The 21,321-nt window shown below is 38.2% G+C and overlaps 1 long non-coding RNA gene across 1 annotated transcript; it reads left to right on the top strand.

Annotated features, from left to right (window-relative positions):
* Positions 1-1,750: 1,750 nt before the first annotated feature.
* Positions 1,751-20,957, top strand: LOC141726481 (uncharacterized). Its single transcript, XR_012577690.1, has 3 exons — positions 1,751-2,144; positions 3,329-5,566; positions 18,581-20,957. It is a non-coding gene; the product is annotated as an uncharacterized LOC141726481 (long non-coding RNA).
* The last annotated feature ends 364 nt before the right edge of the window (positions 20,958-21,321 follow it).

The raw sequence follows: 21,321 nt of genomic DNA, 5'->3' as shown, positions 1-21,321 counted from the left end.
CTGGCCTTTAATGTATATTAGAATACAGGCATTAATAATTGAGTAGCCTTTCAATGGCAATATTTACAGAGAAAAGCCTGGGAACAAAACTCAAGCAGACTTATCTCCCTTTAAATAGCTCCACAGATGGAAACTTACATGAAAAGTGTGTAACTGGGCAGAAAAATCATCCTTTCCAAACTGGCAAATTAATGTCACTTGTTAATCCTGCTTGCAGCTTGTTTAATTGAGTCTCATTTCGTTGATTAATGCTAAATGAGAATTAACTATTTCTGACAGGCCAGCAGCACCCTCGGTATTGAGTCCCTGTCTCACTGCATTTGTTTCATCTCCTGAGGGCTGTTCTCAGGCAGGTGAGTGCCCAGCTGGGAGAGCAGAGCTCCTGCTCAGCCCCATCATCCCACATCCATCCAGAGCCCTGCAGGGGCAGCTGCTGCCTCACACCAGCACCTCCAAACTTGCAAAACGTGGAAAACTCCGCATCTAAGCAGATGGAGATCTCTCACATCACTACCAACCATTTCACTTCCGTTGCAGCTGCCCTTGTTCCTTGCCAAACTAATGCTCTTCTTTCCTGTTGTCATTAATTCCTTTTTTTGTCATTTATATATTCTTTGGAAAATTCAATTTTCACATTATTGACAAGGAATTTTGCCTCTATTTGTTGCCATGTTTCACCTGACAGTAGGAAGACTTTCCTCAGTTTGTCATTCAGCATACAGTAATTTCCCCCTTATGTTCTGGGTTTCTTGAAATGGGTTGAAATCTAAAAATATTTCTGACAGAAGCAGTTACAGCAGACATCTTAATTATTATGTTTCCAAGGGGATGACAGCCAGTGTAAGGAAAGCTGACTTGTATTTCTGCAGCTTTGTGCTTTTTATACTGGAACTTGAGGCTATTATAAATTACCTGGGAGTGGGGCAGCCATGAACACCTTACATCACATTTATATGTGGCATGTTGAGGGGGCTCACCCTCTCCATTCTCATTTTATTTCTGTGCTATTGAACTTATTGATGAGCAGATATCTCAGGTAGATATCCAAACATAAAAAAAGCATTATAAAACATGATAAAAACCATGATAAAAGCAGCTGCTCTGCACCCTGATCCCCTCCAGTGACTACAGGCAAGGCAGGGCTCAGAGACAGGGCAGAGGAGCAGCTGTTCAAAAAAACCCCACCTGTTTTCCTTGATAACCACTGTTTGATTTCTAGGCACTGCTGATTTTACCTGTTGCCAAATTATTTTCATCTGTCAGGGCATGGGAGTGCTGCACCTGCTGCCTCCTGGTTAAATGGAAAAGGAGGAGTTCCTCACACCCCACACTGTGCAGCTTATAGGGAAAAAAAAACATAAAGAGGGAAGTAAATTTAAAAATAGACCCTGCTGATCAGGTGTTGTGTTGTATTACACCAAAATTTAATTGTTTAACCAGTTGAGAAGATGTTGATTCTTCATGTATGACAGGAAAAGCAAAAAAGAAAATATTTTATAGTTTAATATTATAAAATAATATTAATATTAATATTTATATAATAATACTAATATATTTAATATAATGAATATAATAATATATAATTAATATAATAATATAATATTAATAATTAATATATTAATATTATGTTATATTATATATTTTGATATTATTAAATATCATTTTCATTTAATATAATATGCAAAAAAGAAAAATATTTTATAGTTTTATATTATATTATTAATATTTGGATTATTCTGCTAATCCTAAACTCCTCCTAAAAGAGGGAAAAACAGCTAAAAGGGGCAAACGGGTCAATGCTAAAATGGACTTCTCACATTATCAATGAAAATAGAGTGATCTCCGTATAACTTTGAATAAATTTATTACTAGAAAAAGAAAGGATGATTTGAAAAAATTGCTATATCATGTTTTATGTAAAGGCTTCTCTGCAATTTTGAGCAGCAAGCAGTTGTCAACAGCAACAGAAACATCACAATTGTAAAACAAATACTGACAGTCAGTAATTTGCAACTAAGATATATTGATGTCTGATTCTCTCCAGCTGTTAAAAACGAACTTACTCACTTGTCACTCAATTCCCTGATGTTTTCATCAGCACTGCCTTCCATGAGCTTCCTGAAGCCTGCTTGCCTGACTATTCAGTAAGATATTCAGTTTGTGTACCGAGTTTTTGAGTGTATGAGCTGTTTTTGAGTGTATGAGCTGTTAGGTTTCTTTTAGTCCTAAAAACAAACAGCCTGATGGGCACACATTTGATTTTCGGTGTCCCTGTAAGGATCTGCAGACCAACAGTAGGAAAATTTCAGAGGTAAATGTAAGAATTGATAACAGCACAGAGATCACCACCACTGAAATCTCCCCTCTGCCAGGAAACCCTAACAAGTCTTTTTATAGATGCAACTTCTAGTGTCATGAACTTAAGAAAAATTAAATACCAAAATGTTCAAAGCTGTTACAGGTAATTCAGGGACAGGATCCCATGAAGCTGAAATTTCCCCTGAAATATCTGAGAGAGGGGTTAGCCCACAAATGAAATAGCATTTCTGAACTAGAAGTGGGTAATTAGACTTAATGATAACCCTATTTCCAGTAATGTCTAAAGGACTGACATTTCCTCTGAGTTTTTATGTAATGTCAAGTTTAATATTTCCAGTGCAAGGAGGTTTTAAAAGTATGTTAAGACGGCTCTTGCAAAGATAAGTTTCATTAGAGAGAAAATCTTACCTTACTGGTGTTCCCAAGGCATTGGAAATTTCCATCATCATATTTCACCATCTCCTAAGTACCCTGACAGTCCCTCTGTAGACCCTTCTCTAATGTCACTGAGTGCTAAAGTGGAATTTCATAGAGAAAACCAGGCAGGAAATAAGTTCCAAAACTTGTTAAGAGCTATAATTTCTATACAGCCAGATCCCATGAGTTGCATTGTGCTTTATAGAGTGTGTGAAGTTTGAGGAAGACTTAAACAGAACCACGTTGTGGTTTCTGAAAACCTGATTTTCTGGATCTCAGTGCATTGCTGCTGAGTGAAAACCTTGTTAGGATGTCTGGCTGTAAATAAGAATGAACTGAGTGTCAATGTCAGGGGACAACCCTGTGGTTTTGACAGGGCAGCTGTAGTTACTTGCGCTGACAAAGCTGGGGAACAGGTTGAGCAAGATTTTGGGAAGCTTCAGAAAAATTCATCTGCTCAGGGTTTTACTGCAGATTACCTAAAGAGAATGCTCAACCTGCCCTGACAGATGTTGAGCAAATATTTAACTCATGTAATATATTTAATATATTTTTTACAAATATATTCATTTTATCTCATCTGACTTTGCAGTGTTGCCTTTGACTGTTTCAAGCACAGAAAGGGGAGGCTGGGGAAAGGAAGGTGAGGCTGCATAAAAGAATAATTCATGGTACTTCTGTCTGCATAAAGGCATTATGAGACTTGATAAGAACTCACATATGCATGAAACAAAATGTCTTTAGGGTGCCAACATTAATCTTTATTGTTCATTTTCACCAGCCATGAGAAAATCCTATGTGGACAATTATAACCACACATATAACACAACATGTTCTTTCCTCTCTGTTGAGTATAATTTCTTATATTTAGTTAAATTTTAGTGGATTCATTCATGGAGATGCATTTACTGCCTTACTGCAGCAGATGAGAGCTCCGAGACTGAGAATAAACCTGTCTGCATTGAAGAATGGCTTGAGTAAGAGAAAAAAAAAAAGGAATTATATCACTGATCCCTACTGACAGATTTTTTATCTGCCTTTTCAGTTTAAGGTTTCTGACCTGGTGATCTCATTAGCTCTGTGGATTATTTCTGTGTATTCAGGACAATGAATAAATTAAGAGGTTTTTTCCCCCATATTTTGACAGGATTTATCGATCTAAAAGAGATTTCCTGTATTTCCACAAGCACTAGTAGAACACAAGGAAAAAATGTCAAAATAGAAGAAAAGTGTCAAAGTTACTCATGTATTTGTCATCCAGAAGATGAATTACTGAGCAGAGTACAGGTTAAGGAATTTCTAAGAGCTATTTTTTGCTCAAAACCACAATGGGTAATGCTCTAAGAGCATTGATTTCATAAGGAATGGTGCAGCTGCACTCCACTCAAAAATCAATGCACAGGTAGTGCCAGTTTTGAAGCCAGAAGAACTATGCAATGTTAAATACTTTAAATTTTTATTTCCATGGGGAAAGAGTGTGTCCCTCAGGTGGAGAGCTCGCTGAGACACTTCACATGGACAGGTCAGGAATCCTGTTGGAAGAGAAGACAAGCTTTGAAGGTGGGGTTTCTTGGATGAAATTTGATGAGTTAACATTTAAAATCATCCAGTGTCACCTGTGTGGGTCCCCATACGGATGGGAGAGTGAGGTAAGGGGCAGGAACAGATTTCCTGGCTGTGCTGGAGTGAGCACAGTGGAAACAGTGATGCTGTTGTGCTGATGGGCTCTTTGGAGCAGAGGGGATGAGGCTCTAATGCTCATTCCCCTGGGATTCTGCCTCAGGTCACTTCCTTTAACATTTCTCCACATTGCTACCCAGCTACAAGCTGGAGATAACAGCCAATTTTTCCCATTTCAGTTGTAGGGCTGTTAAGAAAGAAAATCTATTTCTCTGTTGTAAAGATGTCATCTGACACCTTAGATGGAGGAAGCATAAAAATAATCACATTACTTGAGGGAAAATGCTGCTTTTCCTTTATAGCTATCTCCTCTCCTGATAAAGTCAGAGCCTGAGGAGTTGTGTTGGCTGCTGACCCTGGCAGAGCTGGACTGAGGTCTTTTTGGAAGGCTGCCTGTGCTTGACTTGCCTTCTCAAAGTCTCAGATATAGTGAGGTTAAATTTAACTTCGAGCCTGCTTTGTAATTTGTTTGGCTGTTTCATAACTGCTTGCTTAAATAACACAGAGAAAAGAAGAGAAAAAAAAGCCTCCCCAAAACCAACCACGGAATTCAAAGTGAAAGGTTTTGGGAAGGATATTGCAGCCCTTGCCTCTCCCTTTCCTTTATGTTTCTGCTGAAACTCAGAAGCTGTACTTTTTCTTAAGTATATAATGATTTTCCAGTTACAAAATAAATTATTGTGCAGCTTAAAGCATGTATAGATCTAATGGGCTGAACAAAATAATATGAAACAATGCCTAGAAGGTTGTTCCTGCTCCTTCCAATGTGGAGCAATGACCCTTCTTTAAAAATCCTAAATTTTTAATCAAGCTTTCAGGCAATTAATACAATCAGTAGTGGATTTTACCTACATACTCGTTCTTTTTAAAAGGCCTTAATATTCATCAGCATGCCTGAAAAGAAAAATAAAAATCAGCCTTAATGCTGACAGCAAGGCCATCTGTCAGGGAGCAGTTCCAGAAGGGCAATGTAAGAAAGGCATGGCTTGCATCTGTTACACTGTTTGACAAATTTGGTGGTTTGTACATGCTAATTATGAAAAAGAACCTCCAAACCCTGAAAAAAGATCATAAGTGTCTAATAATTGCTTTATTTTTAGGCTTCATTTCAACTCCTGTCTTCTCACTGTGCCTGCACATTTTACAAGAGGTAAGAAAGCAAATTCTGTAGTGTCTACCTTATCCTAGGAGCTGGTCCAACAAGAGACTTTTTTTGTTTGAACTCTATGAAACTGCCACCTACTCTTCTCTTTGATTAACTGAAGAAAACAATGCTACACAATTTTCTCCAGCATTTTTAATTATCAGGTCTTTGAAATTAATTGAATTTGCAAAGATAATACATTTTTCTCAACATCTTCAGGTCAAGATGTTATCAGACACTTTAGATAACTCAGATGCAGGAAAAGAACAGGATTGAACTGAACTCATTTATCTTTAGCTTCCTTTAACTAAAAGGAAGACAAAAATTTTCATCTCCAGTGACAAAGAATTCTGCAAGGGATGCAGTCCTACTGTAGAATTCTGTCTATCAGCACAAATATGTATAAATAGAATTCACATTTAACAGGGTGCAGAGATTTCAGATTTAAACATTGGCTCACATTTGTATGACAATTTTTGTGTGAAGTGGACATAAAACATCAGAGGGCAAAACAACACTTAGTACAAAAAAAAAAAATCATCCAAGCAGGAAAAAAAAAACACAGACAGTGTCTAAGCTGTTGTATAGAGAGTCAGGTATGAAATTACATGAATTCTTCTTGATAAATTCTTACATTTCTAGGCCTGAGTTCTTAAAAAGTATTTAGAGGGGGTTTTTTGGCTGCTTCTTTTAAGTTACTGCTAGAAGAGTTGGACTGCAGGCACAAAATTTGAAATTTTTGAATTTTGACTAAGGTAATAGTCCTCCTGAAAAATTAAAAGAGCTTAGCTTTGAAATCAAAAATTAAACTGTAATTATTTGTACTATTTTAACAAGGCAGGAGACTAGACAGGTAGGTACCCCTAATAGATGCAATAGATACCTATTGTCAATTATAAATAAATAGAACTGAGGATTTTTAAATAAGATAGAGATGAGAATTTTTTCCCTTGAGAATCTTATGAAATTCCTCAAGGACATTATACTGGCAATTTTTACAAGTCTTTATCAAACTTGGGAAGATCAAAACTGAGCAAAATATTTCTGGTATGACTTAAATGCTGCACAGAAGTGAGTGATCCCTTCGTCTTTGTTCTTCTTTTACTCAGCATTAGGCCTTCTAAATTCAGAACTTCCATTGAACATCCACTTGGATTGGTTGTTAGATTCTTCTCCCAAATCAAGGAATTTTTTACTTTATTCTCCAAGACATCAGTGCAAATTGTTAAGTTTCCATTTAAAGGAAGCTTGGAGGTCTTAGGGCCAGAAAAACTGCTGACACAGAAGTTGAAAAGATCATAGAACACCCTAATGCTGGAGTTCAGTGGAGATGTAAATTAGACTATTTAGCCTGGTGGGTTTTATTTTAAGAGGACAAGTTGTATTCATAGCTTTAATAACAAATTTATACAGCACAGATGAAATACCATGTTCATCTCCTAGGCTGCCCAATCAGGCAGAAATCTGGGTGCCTTTATATGACTCTTGCCCATCATGGATATAAAATTAGAATTTAATGAGGACTCTACAAAACTGCTGAGTTTTACCCACAGTTTAAAAAATCTACAGTGAATCTTGAACTTTGATTTCATGTCTTACAGGGACAGAAGCTTTTCAGAAATCCTTGATTTTGATTTATGGCCCTCATGACATTTGTAGATGAATGCATTTGATATTTTATTAAGGATCCCCTTCTGTGATCTCAACATCTGTAAGCTGGGAACTTCAAGAAGCAGATTTGGCGGTTTTGACTTTTCTAGCATAAGGCTAAATTGTGATATAAGTTAAGGAGGAAATCAGAACTGCCAAATTTCTTAACAGTAATTTCCATTGAAAAAGTATTATATTTTTATTTTTTTCTCCCAAATATACTCAGCATATCCAGTATATCCAGAATGTGTCTAAAAGAAAAATACTGCTGTAACTAGCATATTAGATGATTAATCCTATCTTTTATCATATTTTGAGAGAGAGAAATTACACCTGTAGTGGACTTGATCACAATTTATGATTATGATTAATAGAGCCTTTTTTTTTATTAGCTGCACTACGTAGAACCTGTTCCACATTTTCAGAAGCTTTAGCAAGCAAAAGGTTTTCCAGAAGAAATATAATTGAAAAGTAAAAGAGTGTTTTTAGCTGAGCTTCTGTGTGGGAAAAAGCAATGTGAAAGACAGATAATTATCCCTAGATAAAACATCAATTACTTTTCCTATTTTAGCACATTAAATCTTCTTACCTTACCCTGTGCTGATAAAATGGAACAAATATTTTCCAGAAAATCTAAATCTTACTGTCTAGACTGCTTTTTAGACGAGGGGAGGGGGAAGAGAGGGAGGCAAATAAACATCTCTGGGTTACTCAGCACAAGCAGGAAGGGTTCCTCAGCCAGCCAGGCTGCACAGAGCTCTCCTGCCTTTTCCTTTCTCCTGGGTTGCTCTTTGTGACACTGATGATGTCTTATCTACCTCTTCCCATCAAGGGCAATAATATTTTCTGCAGAAGCCATGAATAAATTTGTTTCTCTTACACAGAGAGCTGGTTGGGAATCAGAGGCTGGGAAAGGATGAGGCACAAGATGGCAGGAACTGTTCAGCTCACACCCAGGGCATGGGAAGAAATATGAATTCCTAACAGTTTTTTGCCCAGCCTGCAGTGAAAAGTCCATAACATCTCCTTCAGTCTATCCTCTGACTGTTACTCTTCCCTCTACCTAGCTCAAATCTAGCTCACATGCAAACTGCTTCCCTTGTGTTTTTACTCAGTAGCAGCTCTTTGTGCACCCTAAGAGAAGACCCAGCCTATTTCTGTCTCTTCTTTTAGCTGAACAAAGCCAGTTGGCTCAATCCTGCCTCGTAGATCAGTTTCCTAGAGCTTGGATCATTACTTCTGTCTCTCTGTGACTATGAAGTGGCCATTGTGCTAGTTTAAATATCCCACGTTACAGAGACATTAATCCAGCCAAGGTCTCTCTAGGGCTGGGCAGAACAGAGAACTGGTCTGTGTCTTACTTAGCCTGGTTATATTTTCCTGAATTATTTTTTTTATCCTTTTCCCAGCAGCATGGCATTATTAGCTATAATATTGTTTGTGAACCACTTCTGTAGAGCTGCAATTAAGTCAATTACATTTGTCTTGGTGGTTGTTTCTCCTTGACTATAACAAGTTGATTTTCTGGGATGAGTTGATACGATTTTTCAGAACGCAGCTATAATATATTGAAACAGGGTTGGAATCCAACATTTCTTCTGAAGTAGTTGCAGTTCCTTTTGCCCTTATGTTTCTGCACGCTTAGTAGTTCTGTTTGTGGAGAACCATCAGTTCTCCAACACCAGAACACTTGCTTTGGAATTGCTCATGTTTGACAAGTGCTCCCCAGATTCAGAGCCAAGGTCTGAGCTTTTGCCCAAGTATCTGATCTCACTGGGGTCCCCAGGCAGCACCAGAGTAGCCTGGGCCAAAACAGGAGGAGTCTGGTACTTTTTTGGGAGAAATGAATGCTCTATCCCTGACAATTGCAGGAGAGTTTTAATGAAACACCCTGAGTGTGGGAACGTAAAGATCACTAGAAATCTTGAAGAATAACAATTTAGTGTGAAAATGCTGCTATCCTACTGGAAAGATTGCCAGCAAGGCAAAGACTAAAAAATACATCTCACTGCTGTTGATAAGAAAGGATGTCTCAGATGAAATGAGAAAAGATCCATTCAGATCCCTTGTAAATTCTGCTCTGATAGCAGCTGTTCCTTCCTCTCTGTCAGTGACCTACAGTGCCTACACCAATTCCTGGTGGGCAGACGCCTGTGACAATAAAACACAGAAGTGCAGCTCTGCTGAAGATCACAGGTTGAGCACACACTCATGCAGAAACGGCCTCCTTAACCTTAGGGGGTTGTATGTCACCAAGGTGGTGGCAGGAGATGTGTACAGCATCATAAAGAAACCAATGCTGTCACTGAAAGGAGCTATCACAGAGCACACTGCACCCAATCCATCCTGGATTTCACCTCTTGCCCTTCTCCTCACAAGTACTTAATTTGACATTGAAGGACAAAAGAGGATAGATCTGGAAAATGTGTAAGAATGGCATTCTTTGTTAACATGCACTCAGTGTAAGAATTTGACATCACCTTGGTTTCTCATTTTTCCCTTGTACAGTGTTTCATTGCTAATTCCTCCCTTAAAAGCAGGATCTTTCTTTTCTTAAAAGATCATTCTAATCTTAAACCTCTTTTCCTAATGTTACAGTTGCAATCATGTTGATATATTCTCCCAGCCTTTTGCAGCCTACCTCTAAATTATTTGCTGAAAAAGTGTTATCTTTCAATCACATGCTCTTGCCCTCTGTCTTTTCATAATTCAAGGTTCAAATGTGTTTATTTCCTTATAGAAACCAAACTCCTCCAAGCCTATTCATTACCACCCACTCAGTCTACAATTTTCACCCTCTTACATAGCAAAAAACTATTTTTGAACCTTCTCTATGAATCACAACTATCAACATAAATTCTTTCTCGTTCAGATGTAACATGGCATCTGTTTGAACATTTGATTGCATTTTGCTTTTCAGCATAGTTCTTATGTCTCCACTGATAATTTAATAAATTTTTAGAAAGTATTTAAGAATAATGGGTTGCAAGAAGATTAAAACTCAGTCTTCATTGATGTCTGTTCCTCTGATTTATGGGACACTTTGCCTTCTTCTGACAGTGCAAAGATCTGTGAGGATTCTGTGTCACCCAAACAGAGGCTGCTCACTGCAGATCCTTCTGGACAGACAATTCTTAGATATCCATAGTAATCTTGGCAAAAAAATCTTTGAGGCTTCTTGTTTATAAAGGTCTTATTTATTTGCCTGCCTTTAAGATGAGGAAATTTTTGTGTGTCACCTTAACATCTCTAGGGAAAAAAACTAAACAAAAAACTCAAAAAACAAATACAACTTTACCCCACTCTTTCTCTTCTTGAAGAAACAAACATTGCATAAACAAATAAAGAAAGAAAGAAACAAAATGTTCTAGAACCTTGGAGCCACAAGTGAACTGTTTGCAGCTGAAAACCCATTAGTAAAGTCATCACCTGTTTGCAGTTGCTAAACAGCTTGGGAATTATCTGAATCTCTTATCCATAAAGTATTTAGACTTTATAATGAGATTTGTGAAAGACATGGATTGATCACTTCTTATGCTCACCTAGAAAATGATACTCCCTTCTGGATTTTAGTGTCTGTTTCCACTAATGTCTACAGTTCAGAATAATGTGTTTAACTGTGATCTGCCCATAACAATAGCTGCAGTGCAAGAAAACACCATTAAATTTTAAACAAGCAGGATTCCAATAAGTTTTCTCAGCTTTATGGCTGCTGCTAATGCGAAAAGGTTATAATATTTCATGCCTCTATTTCACACAGAATAGATTGAACCTCTGTAATCCTTTGCTTCTCTCTTTGCCAATTGTCAACAATCCAGCTGTGCCCCATTCCCAGCCTGGACTGCCTGGCTGCTTGGTTTCCCTGCATCCCTACAAAATATTTTGGTTTTCCAATAAGCAAATGAACAGACTCGGTTTGCAAGTGCAAGGTTCAGGCTGAGCTGTGAGTTTTAAGTTCTTAAAAACAGATTTAAAACCCCAAAATAATGCAGAGATAAAGAAATAAAAGAGTTGGGTGAGGAAGGGTAGGAAAAGGAGTGTGAGGATAGAGCCAGAAGAGAAAGGCAAACAATATTTTACTTCAGAGGATGACATGAAATTCTACTAATAGGTATGGGTGAAGCAGGAGCAAGGATAAACTTTTGAAATTCCAAACAGGAATAGGAAATGCAGATTAATCCTGCATTTCACTAATTAGAGATGGACAACTTTCTCTTCACTGGCATAAAAAATGTGAAAGCAGAAAAAAAAAAAAAGAATAAATTCACTGAGTGCTGAAAGCCAAGTACTTATAATACTTATAGCCAAACTTCTTTTCCACGGAAGAAAAATATTACTTACTGTTGGATTTAGAGCAGCAAAGAAGGACTCCAGTGGTGGCTGGGGATTCTGCTTTTCATTGTCAGAGAAAGGGATACAGGACAAATTCTACTTTTTTGAAGAGAGGCCAAGCAGAAACTCAGTCCTGACACCACTGACCTGACCTTGGAAGCTTTGTTGTGGGAATGGGAGTGCCCCTGTTTGGAACACAAGCAAAATTAAATTCATATTAGCTGATGGTCTCAGACCTTTATTGTCTAGGTAAGCTAATTAATTTATCACTTTATTAAGGGGCTTGTAGAACATAAAATCTTGCTTGTTAGCATGTTAACAAGGCTGTAAACTGAGCACTCTCTTTAGATTGTAATAGAACCAGCTTTATGAGAGCAGGGGGATTGCAAAAGCTTCCTCCACAGCACGTATCTGATTTAAATTAATAAAAGCACTAACGAAAAATCATCTTGGGTATGAGATAATAAATCTGCTTTGAGACCTGCAGTACCCAGTCCCCATGGAATACAGACACTGAAAATCACAGCCTATATTGATTGCTATTTACTCAAGCCTTTAGCAGCAGAACCTTAATGTTTAAACCAAGGTATCACCAATTCAAGGCCCTTATTTGCATTGCTGTCCCTGTGTATTTTGGACATTACTCAAGGTTAGGGGAGGTACAGTACTCACATTATTTCTACTCTAGGATAAAGTTTTATGCTTTCTTTGATAAGCAGTTTTTTATTTCATATTTACAATTATTTACTGACAAAAAGCACTCCCCATATTATTGCCTGGCTTTGCTTCCTGCCATGAAATCACTTACTTTTAAAGTAGTTCTCCTTTCCATCTCTCAGTTTTCTTCATTATTCTTTACCAGCTTCAAGGAACTGGCCTTGCTAAGCCATTCAGCTTTGGCAAATGTTATTTTTAGTTCTCCAGTTTAGATCTGGATGATAATTTTCTGTATTTCAGATTAGTAACTTATCTAATTTTCAGAGACCTCCTGGGAGTGAGTGACAGGAAAAAAAGCATTGCATGCTCTCAGTTTGTTATGGTTTCTCTTTCTGGAAAAGTTGGTCAAAGGTGTTTCTTTTTTGCTGTCAAAAATAAGCAATACTAATGTATCATGATTCTCAAAATAAAATGGACTTGCCTGGGAGATTTAATCATACCAGTCATACAAGTTCTTGTAATTTAGAGCAGCAAAAAATTATTGCCTCATTTAATTTTATTTAGTCTACATGAACACCAACATCCCCATCCCCTTCCCTCAAAACTAAAAATAAAACCTTTCCACACAAAGCTTCATTTCTAATCAGACTAGGGAGAAAAAAAAATGCAGACTAAGAAATTACACCTGGTTGAGATTATTTTCCTGGTTAGGAAAAAGCCCTCAACATTATTAAAATAACTTGCAGGAATTTACAAAGTTTCTTGAGAAAAAAGATCTTTGAATTTCTTGTCCAGGAGAACAAAATTTTCCTTTTCATTCCTCACTGAAAATAGGGAATTGTGCTGGGGATAAGTCCAGTTTCTTTCTCTTCCCTTCTAGTCACAGAGTATGAATTACACACAGGTCAAGGAGCCACAAGACTCCCCCTTAGGACCTGAAACTTGAAATAAAACCCTCCCAGTGAGCCTTGGGACATGAGCTGAAGTTTCCCTGGCTCTGGCATACAAGAGGTGTGGAGGAAGAATCACAAAGTTAAAAGTATGAAGATTCAAAGGAGGACTGGAAAAAATGTATTAAAAAAAAAAAAAAAAAAGGCAACTGGGGTAGGGTTTTAGCAGTGGAAAGCAGGAATTGCAATGCTGGGAGTGGGTTTTGTAGCCCTAAGCATCTAAATGGTGATGAATAGAGCCAGGCAATGCACTTCGGTGCAAAACACAGCCTGGAGGCAAGTTTGGTACCCTTCCTTTTTATCCTTGAATATCTACTTGCTGTAACTGAAAATAAATTCAGAATCCTGCAGGGAAATACTGAATTTTTATGGGAACAGCTAGGAAAGGCTCAAACAGTATTTATCATCTGCTCTGAGGAAAATAAATTTGTTTTGAGGATAGAGTCATGGTTCCTGTTTTAAAATTTTGATTTTATTTTGGTCTTCCGTCTTCTGGAGGCTTCTCATGTCTCTCAGGAGAATTGGAAAACCTGGAATTCAGACAACAACCATCTTTTGTCTAAGAATCTCATCCTGCATTTTAAATAGCTCTCCATTAAACTCGTAACCCTTTTCATCTAATTTCACATTATTTCCGTGTATTTTGCATCCTTTCACTGAAGATTCTATTTAATTAGATTCTATTTAATTAATTCTAATTTATCGAAATGAATTAATTTGTTAAATTAATATCTGCTTTATCTGCACAAACTGTAAGTCAGATATTATGGGATTTGTGACAAAAACAGGAAGAGAGGAGCAGTTTTGCTGCTGAATTGGAAGAGGAAACCAAGAGTAGATAGGAAGTTAAAAGCTAAACCCAGAGATGTCTGCAACCCTGCAGCACCAGCAGCTGCAAAGTTCTGCCTCAGTGCTCCATCAGCAGCCCTGGGCTAGAGAGGTTTTCATTTCCTCTCTCCTTGTTTGAGTCACCTGTTTTTACTCCACAATCATTGGTTTTTAATTCCTTCTTCATTCTAAGTAGTGTGACAGCTTCTGCCAGGATGCCTTTGAATGTTTGTGAGTCAGCAGGTTTCCTTTGTGGTATTTGAATGGAAGAAACCTGTTAAAAAACTGTGAAACCCATTAAGAAACTGTGATATCCTTCTGGTAGTTGGACAAAAAAGAACCTTTTTCACAGCCAGGAGCCCTGAACCTGACCAGGGACTGGTCCTCTGCTAGAACTCAGCACAAGGGTGCTGCTGATTAAATGGTTAAAAAGTCAGTAAATGATGTTTCTTTAGATTTAATTGTCTGGTTTCATCAGCTCTTCTGACAACTTTAAACTAGAAATGTCACATATTTCAGAGATCTGCCTCTGGGCAGCAGTTCTAGTCAAAATTTCTTGTTCTGAAGCAGACGTGGTCCTCACAATGCTGCTGGCACCTCTGGGAAAGGAGGAGACAAAAGGAGGGAAAATGTTGAGGTTAGAGACCCAGAGAAAAGCCTTCCACATGCTTTGCATGTTTTCCTGTTATTAAGAGAGGTTTATTAAAAGTCTTATGTTAATGAAAATGCTTGTACAACCAGCCATTGTAAGTATTTCTAGAAGAAATGATAATATGCCCTTTGCTGTGGCTCAAAAGGGATTCTTCTTTTGAACTTCTTGTGCTGATGGAGCAGCATTGCTTTCAAGTCAGTGACAATTTCAAATATCAAACATTCTTATAGATAGGTTCATATATTCATTTATGAGATTTCCATTTGCTCTCTTTCAGCCCATCCCAGGGTTTAGGGAGACTGCCTGGAATATCACCCTATCAACAAAAAACACAATAACAACTGGCCAGCTTGTGGAGATAAAGCATCAAGAGGACAGTATTTACTGTACAGTAGTAGCTGATGCAGTCTCTTAAGTTTATTTTTCTTTCTTTTGGTTTTCTTTTGTATTTTGGGAGGTTTTTTGGTGTTTGTTTGGGTTTTTTGTTTCTTTTTGAATTTCATTGTATTCTCTTCAACAGGCCCTATTCCTTACAAATTGTCCAACTTGTTTTATCATTAGGCAGCAGTGAGAAAATAAAAAAGAAGCTTCTCTCTAAGACATAATTTAACTCCCATGGGAACAAAACCATGTCTTATTTGCATGCAGAAATTCATTTTCACAAGGAAAATATAATGGAATAAATTCCAGCAAAAGAGGTCTATGCCTATTCATACCACTATTTTCCACACTTCAGTAATTTTATTATCTTCAAAAAAACCTCTTTATCATTTCAAGTGATATTATTCTAAAATTTTGTCCTAATGGCAAATTATTATATAAATTCCTTTCTGGCCATTCCTCTTCCTGTCTGAGAACAGAAGTGCCTGGTCCACAACTCACTGAAATCAACAGTTTTTTTCTGGCTTCAGTGGAGTTTGGGAAATTTTTTTTTGGATTTTACTGGATTATCACTGCTCAGAACAGGGTGAACTGGAACTGCCTCTTGCTGGGGCAAAAGGAAGAAAATTTCAAGACAATCATTACATCTCAGCTTTTACCAGTCCTTACTGAAACATTCACATCTTGTGGACTACTCATATATTGCTGTTTGCAACTAGATTTGTAATACTTGACAAAAATAAATGTGGGCTTAGATGAACATATCTGCATCTCAGAGAAAAATGAAAACAGCTTAGCTTGTAACCCCAAAGCCCTGATATTTCTCTCTCACCCACCTTTCTTTAATCTTTGGGTAAATTATGAGTTCTGTTCAGTGAGGGGTTGTTTCTTGCTTTCTAAGCCACCCAGGCTCTAGTGCAGAAATCAGTGAAGCTGTAAAACTTCAGGAGTGTGTAGAACAACACGGGCACAAAGCCTGCACTCTGTGAGTCAATAAAGGGCACATCTGTGCAATAAATCCACACCTGCTGTGTATGATAGACCTCCAAAATCATGATAAACATCTTTTGAAATAGCTTGAAGACTTAAATGTTTTCCCCACATCCTCTTTTCCTTGCTCTCCAAGATTTTTAGTCACTCCCTCGTTCCCTACGTGCCTCGCCTCTCAAAACATGTCCCTGGAATCAGAGCCTGCTTTATCATTCATCCTTTTCAGAGCAGCCTGCTGACAAACTTGAAAACAGCACCTCAACCCACACCCAGAGTTTTGAAAAAGAAAAGAAATTCTTGCAGAGCTGCAGAATCTGTCTCTGCTCCCACAGAGGTAGTGAAGTGGGTTGAATGCGCACCACGGGATTCTGAGAAATGAAATTATTTGGAATAAACGAGCGGTGACCTGTGCTAATCAAAGCAGTTTTGTCTCTCTGCCATGACATGTTTACACTTCTAGATGCAGCACAAGTTGGCAGGATTTTTGTTCATCACAGCTATGTGGGATTTTTCTGCGTAGTTCAGTCATCATGAATTTTCTGACAATAATTGGAAGATAACTTCTGTTCCCATTTCTGCTTCAAGTTAAACCAGGGTAACTCTAGAGAAACTCAGTAGAAATCCTTTTCAGTGCTGTAATAGTGGATTTCTTGTATTTCACGTTTTGTGATACAAAGAGAAAAAGCCTCTCTTTTTAATGTCAGTGCAGCCACAATACTTCATGTAGCTTAGACTGGTATTGCCTCTTGCCAGATGCTTTTTAAAGCAGATTATGGAAAAAATCCTGCTTGTTTTGTTAAATACTCACTGTCACAGCCTTTGGAAAATAAATACTCAAATCAGCATAATTTTCCCAATTCATCCTGTGATGAATGAATTCAAAGTCCAGAGGCTGTAGATGTTTTCAGCTCAGGAAGGCTGAAGCTGTCAAAAGCCTCACTGCAGAATGAGGAGTTTTCTGTCCCCTTCCATCATTTCTGCATCTGCAAGGAGGAGCCTCTGTTGCTTTTGGAACTTGAGCAGTGGGGCAGGAGTCTGCATCTCTTTCAAATAATCGAGAAGAGAGGAAAAAGGCTCCCCCCAGAGAATGTCAGAAGCTCAGAAAATGCACACAGAACAAAAGCCTTTGTCAAATGTGAACTGTTGGCGGCCCACCAAAACACATTAAGAAATACATTTTGTGGCTTAAAGCAAATTGAATTTTACTGACTTTGAGGTCCAAGTAGGCTTAGAAATTGATTTTATGAAATTTCAGTGAAGCGATCTCTTTGGTTTTTGGCCTGTCTATGAGCTAAAAATACTCTTCTGACAAGAAAACATGCAAATCCCAGCTCACAACCAGGATCTAAACCTCAGCCTGTTCTGCTTTCAGCATCAAGAATTTCTGATGGTAGACTCCTTTTTTCAGTATTATTTTATTTAGTTCTAAAAAATTTGGCTCAGTTCTTCCAATAAACCAAAACCAAACAAAACTCCCAATAGCAAACAAGCAAAAAACTTAAAAAAATATATATTGTGGTGCTTTATTTTCTCTACCCTGCCATCCAGAAGTGCTGTAACTAAAACAAGTGTTCTGCATAGGACACAGATCCACAGTGCAGTAACATCTTTTCTTTACAAATAATCTTTACCAACACACCAGTCACAGAGGCTTTTTTTTTAATTTGAAACAGCTACTAGAACAGTATCTTAATGTGAGTGCAAAAAAAAAGAGTGATAAATATATATGTGTACACCCTCATACAGATTGCAGCCTTTCAACAGGGTGAACTATTCACTGCGAAAACAAACCTCCTCTGGGTTTCTATCCATCCTCTGAGCCAAATTCCCATTAGCACTCTTTCAGGTGCATCCTTCTGCCAGCACAAATCCACACAAATGCATCTTGCTAAGGATGCCTGCCTAGTTGTTTCAGTAATTTACATCTGAATCTTTGCTTCCTGCAGAAGAGCTGAGGAAGAGCCACTGCAATAACCCGAGAGGAGGAGCCTAAAACCCCTGGAAACAAAAATATTGATACAAATAATAGCTACAGACGGGTAGAATTGCAGGAGGGAACGAGGGTGGCAGAGGAGGGATTGTTTTGCTAAACCTGCCTTTATATTACTTGGTAAAAGACAGCCCTGTCCCTAAGGACAGCAATGAAAATGCCCAAGGGAACGAGAGTCTGACAAGGGGGAGCCTCTTCCTCAAGGAGCATTTCTGTTGGCAGAGCTTGCAGCTCCTGACTCCCCATCCAACATCTCAGACCCCCCAAAACTGTTTGCTGAAGCTCAGATTTGTTGTCAGTTCATTTAGAGGAGAAAATAGTATTTTAGCTAAATATTTCGAGGTAGATCTCTCAGTATTGGAAGGCAGTGGTTTGTGTTAGGCTATATTATTGCATTATATTAATTACATGATTATATATTATATTAGCTTGTGCTGACTCTATCTGGGGTGTAGAAACCCTGCCTACACCCATGGCACTTGCACCTTACTCCAGAAGACAGGAACTTGTGCAGCATCTGCCTTTTTTTCTTGACTGATTGTGTTTACCTTGTTTCACTCAATGGCACTTCTGCTTCTAATTTCCTACAGAATACACCTTCCCAGGAAGGTCAGATTGGCAGCAGATGCTAAAGATGACTTATATTTCCAGCAACTAGCTAGCACTTTCCACTTCAGCTCAGTCACAAGCCATGCATGGACCAAAAATACCATCCAACTGCTTTGGAAGAAAACCCACATTTCTCTATTACCAAAATAAAAGAAAATGGATATTTATGGATAAACAGTTATGTTTCTGGCACGTGCTTCAGCAGTGGCTGTTGCAGCATCACAGTGAAATTGCCCTGTTAATGAACCCCTGTTAAGTGCTAATGGCAGGTGATGTGCAGCAGAGCACATCACGAGCTCTGGTGGCTTGCAGCAAATCACCCACACGGAGAATCTGCTCTGCTGTGTGGTAAAGGGGCACCTCTGAGAAGGAGACCTTTACCTAATTATGGCATGAAAAACCTCCTTAAATCCTTAAAAAATTAAAACCTACTCATAACATGCCTGGTTCTTCTGATCAGAAATTCAAAACTCTGTTTCTCAAGAGTGTTACTGACATTGCCAATAGATTCCCATCAGTTGGATCTATCAATGTCATGCAGCTTTTCATTATATTTACTCTTCACACCCTTAGCCAAGCACAGGTTTCACTGTGACCCAAAGCTAGCAATAAAAACCATAAAAGTTTAATATATTTCATGCCAATTTATGTGGGATAATGAAGCAGTGCCTTTCAGTACCACGGAGGAGTGCATTTTCACACTGTCGAATAAACACTGCGAACAGCAGAAGGAATTGCAAGGGGGTCACACTTGTGACAGCTTGAGATTGTGCTCCTGAGCTTGCAACAGGTCTTGCCAGATCAGTGCTTCAGCTGCAGAGATCTGTGTTCAAACTGCTACTTGTTGATCAGGAGCTTTCCCTGGAACAAAACTCCCAAGGGAAGCCGGGAGCATCTCAATTAAAGGGCTCTGAAGTGGCAGCTGAGCACCAGAGGTTTCCCAGAGCAAAAAAACCCAAAGCTAAAAGGACACTGTCAGGTGGGAGACTGTGCTCTGACCACCACAAAATCCTGCTTGGCTGCAGTTTGAAATCCCTCCACCGTGGTGCAAAAGGGATTCAACACCAGGAGAGTCTGGAGAGCTGGACAGGACCGGAGCAGCTTGGGTGACATGGGTGCCATGGCAGGGACACTGAGGCTCTGCCTGGAGCCTCCCTCTGCAGAGCATTATCAGCAGGGAGTGGGCAGCCAAGGACTGAGGATTAATTGTTTCCCCAACAGTGCTCTCTGACCAATTTCCTTCTGTGCTACCATGGTGCTGGGGCAGTTTTTGCATCCTTTGATGACCAAGCCGTCTGAGGTGCCATCAGGGCAGAGTTAGCAAGACTCTGCCTGATGACCTGAACTGAATTAATGACTGAATTCACCCTGATGAGGATTATTCTCATTTTAGCTTCTCTGTCGCATATTTGTTACTTCTTTCCTTCGGTGTGGCTTCTTTTCCTCTTCTTCCTAAAACTCAGTAGTATGTTTAATTCTCTTTTTCTTTATTAATTTGTTAAATACAAAAGAAGTCAAAATGCATCTCTAATAGTCCTCAGGCTAATTTCTCTTTCCAAGCTTTTCTAAGCCCCTCAAATACACTAAAAGGCAATTTTTCATTTATGAAATCAATGAACTGAGAGAGGGAAGGCAAACAGAAATACTTGGGAGCACACCTGAGTCTTTACTACATTTGCTGCCTAAAACACCTAGCAAACAACTGATATCTCCTATTCCTCCTGTGAATTTTTCCTGCAGAACAAAATCTTATGAAAGCATTTTTATAAAATGTATTCTCACTGAAGTAGTAGAAGATGTAGTTTTTATTTTATATTTATGGTATACATATCTATTCATTAACATACACAATTCATAAGACTAGGATACAATTGCAGGCATTTCTTTTGAAATAAGTAGCAGAGAAAAGTCTAGAAAAGAAAATTTCCTTTATTTACCTGCTCTGATGGAGGCATGAAGCCTTCTCCATGATAATATCAGGAACCATGAGCATGGAGAAAAACATTTGATTGCAGTTTTCCCCACCAATGTAGTTTAAGTGATATTAGAGTACAAGAATAAGCAGTGAAAGCAGGGGTCTTCCTCTTGGGTATTTTGAAGACCAAATGTTCAGCTAGAGATAAGTGAGTTACTTTTCCTTTCCTCATCGTTTGTGGTTTTTTTTTTTTTTTTTTGCCACAATACAGAGTTTTTAAAGTGCTTTATCATTTATCATTTGGAAAGTGCTTTGAGATCCTTTCACAGTGCTGGCTATAAAAACACAAAGTATTAGGAAAAAAAATCCCATGAACAATTAAAAATTAATCACCTTCAAGACAAATCTCTCAGAGGAGTGTTCAGTGAAAATGAAAAGACAACCTGGACATATTTCAGAGGAAAACTGAAGAAAAACAACCACTTCCCATGTTTGTTGTTCCTTCATTTCTTCTTCTTTTCTCAGCTACCCTGAGTAAATTGAAAGAAATACAATACTGGCCTTTAAAGGGAGGAGTCATTTTATGTGTATGGAGCGTGAAGGATTGTACATGACCCAACGCTGTATGGAAAGAACACGGAAGTCTTACAGAAGAGTTTATTGTTTGCTAATTGAATTTACAGATGCAGGAAAAAATTTGAAGTAAAATAATCTGAAGGCAGAGAGTCAGCAGTGCAATTGAACTAATATTATGTTATCCATTTTTTAGTATATAGGTCAGTAATAAAAATCCCAAAGAAAATTGGC

This window comes from Zonotrichia albicollis, chromosome 2 (genome assembly GCF_047830755.1).
Source record: "Zonotrichia albicollis isolate bZonAlb1 chromosome 2, bZonAlb1.hap1, whole genome shotgun sequence".
Lineage (NCBI taxonomy): Eukaryota > Metazoa > Chordata > Aves > Passeriformes > Passerellidae > Zonotrichia > Zonotrichia albicollis.
Note: the sequence above shows the minus strand (reverse complement) of the source record. Positions and strands in the feature narration are given on the sequence as shown.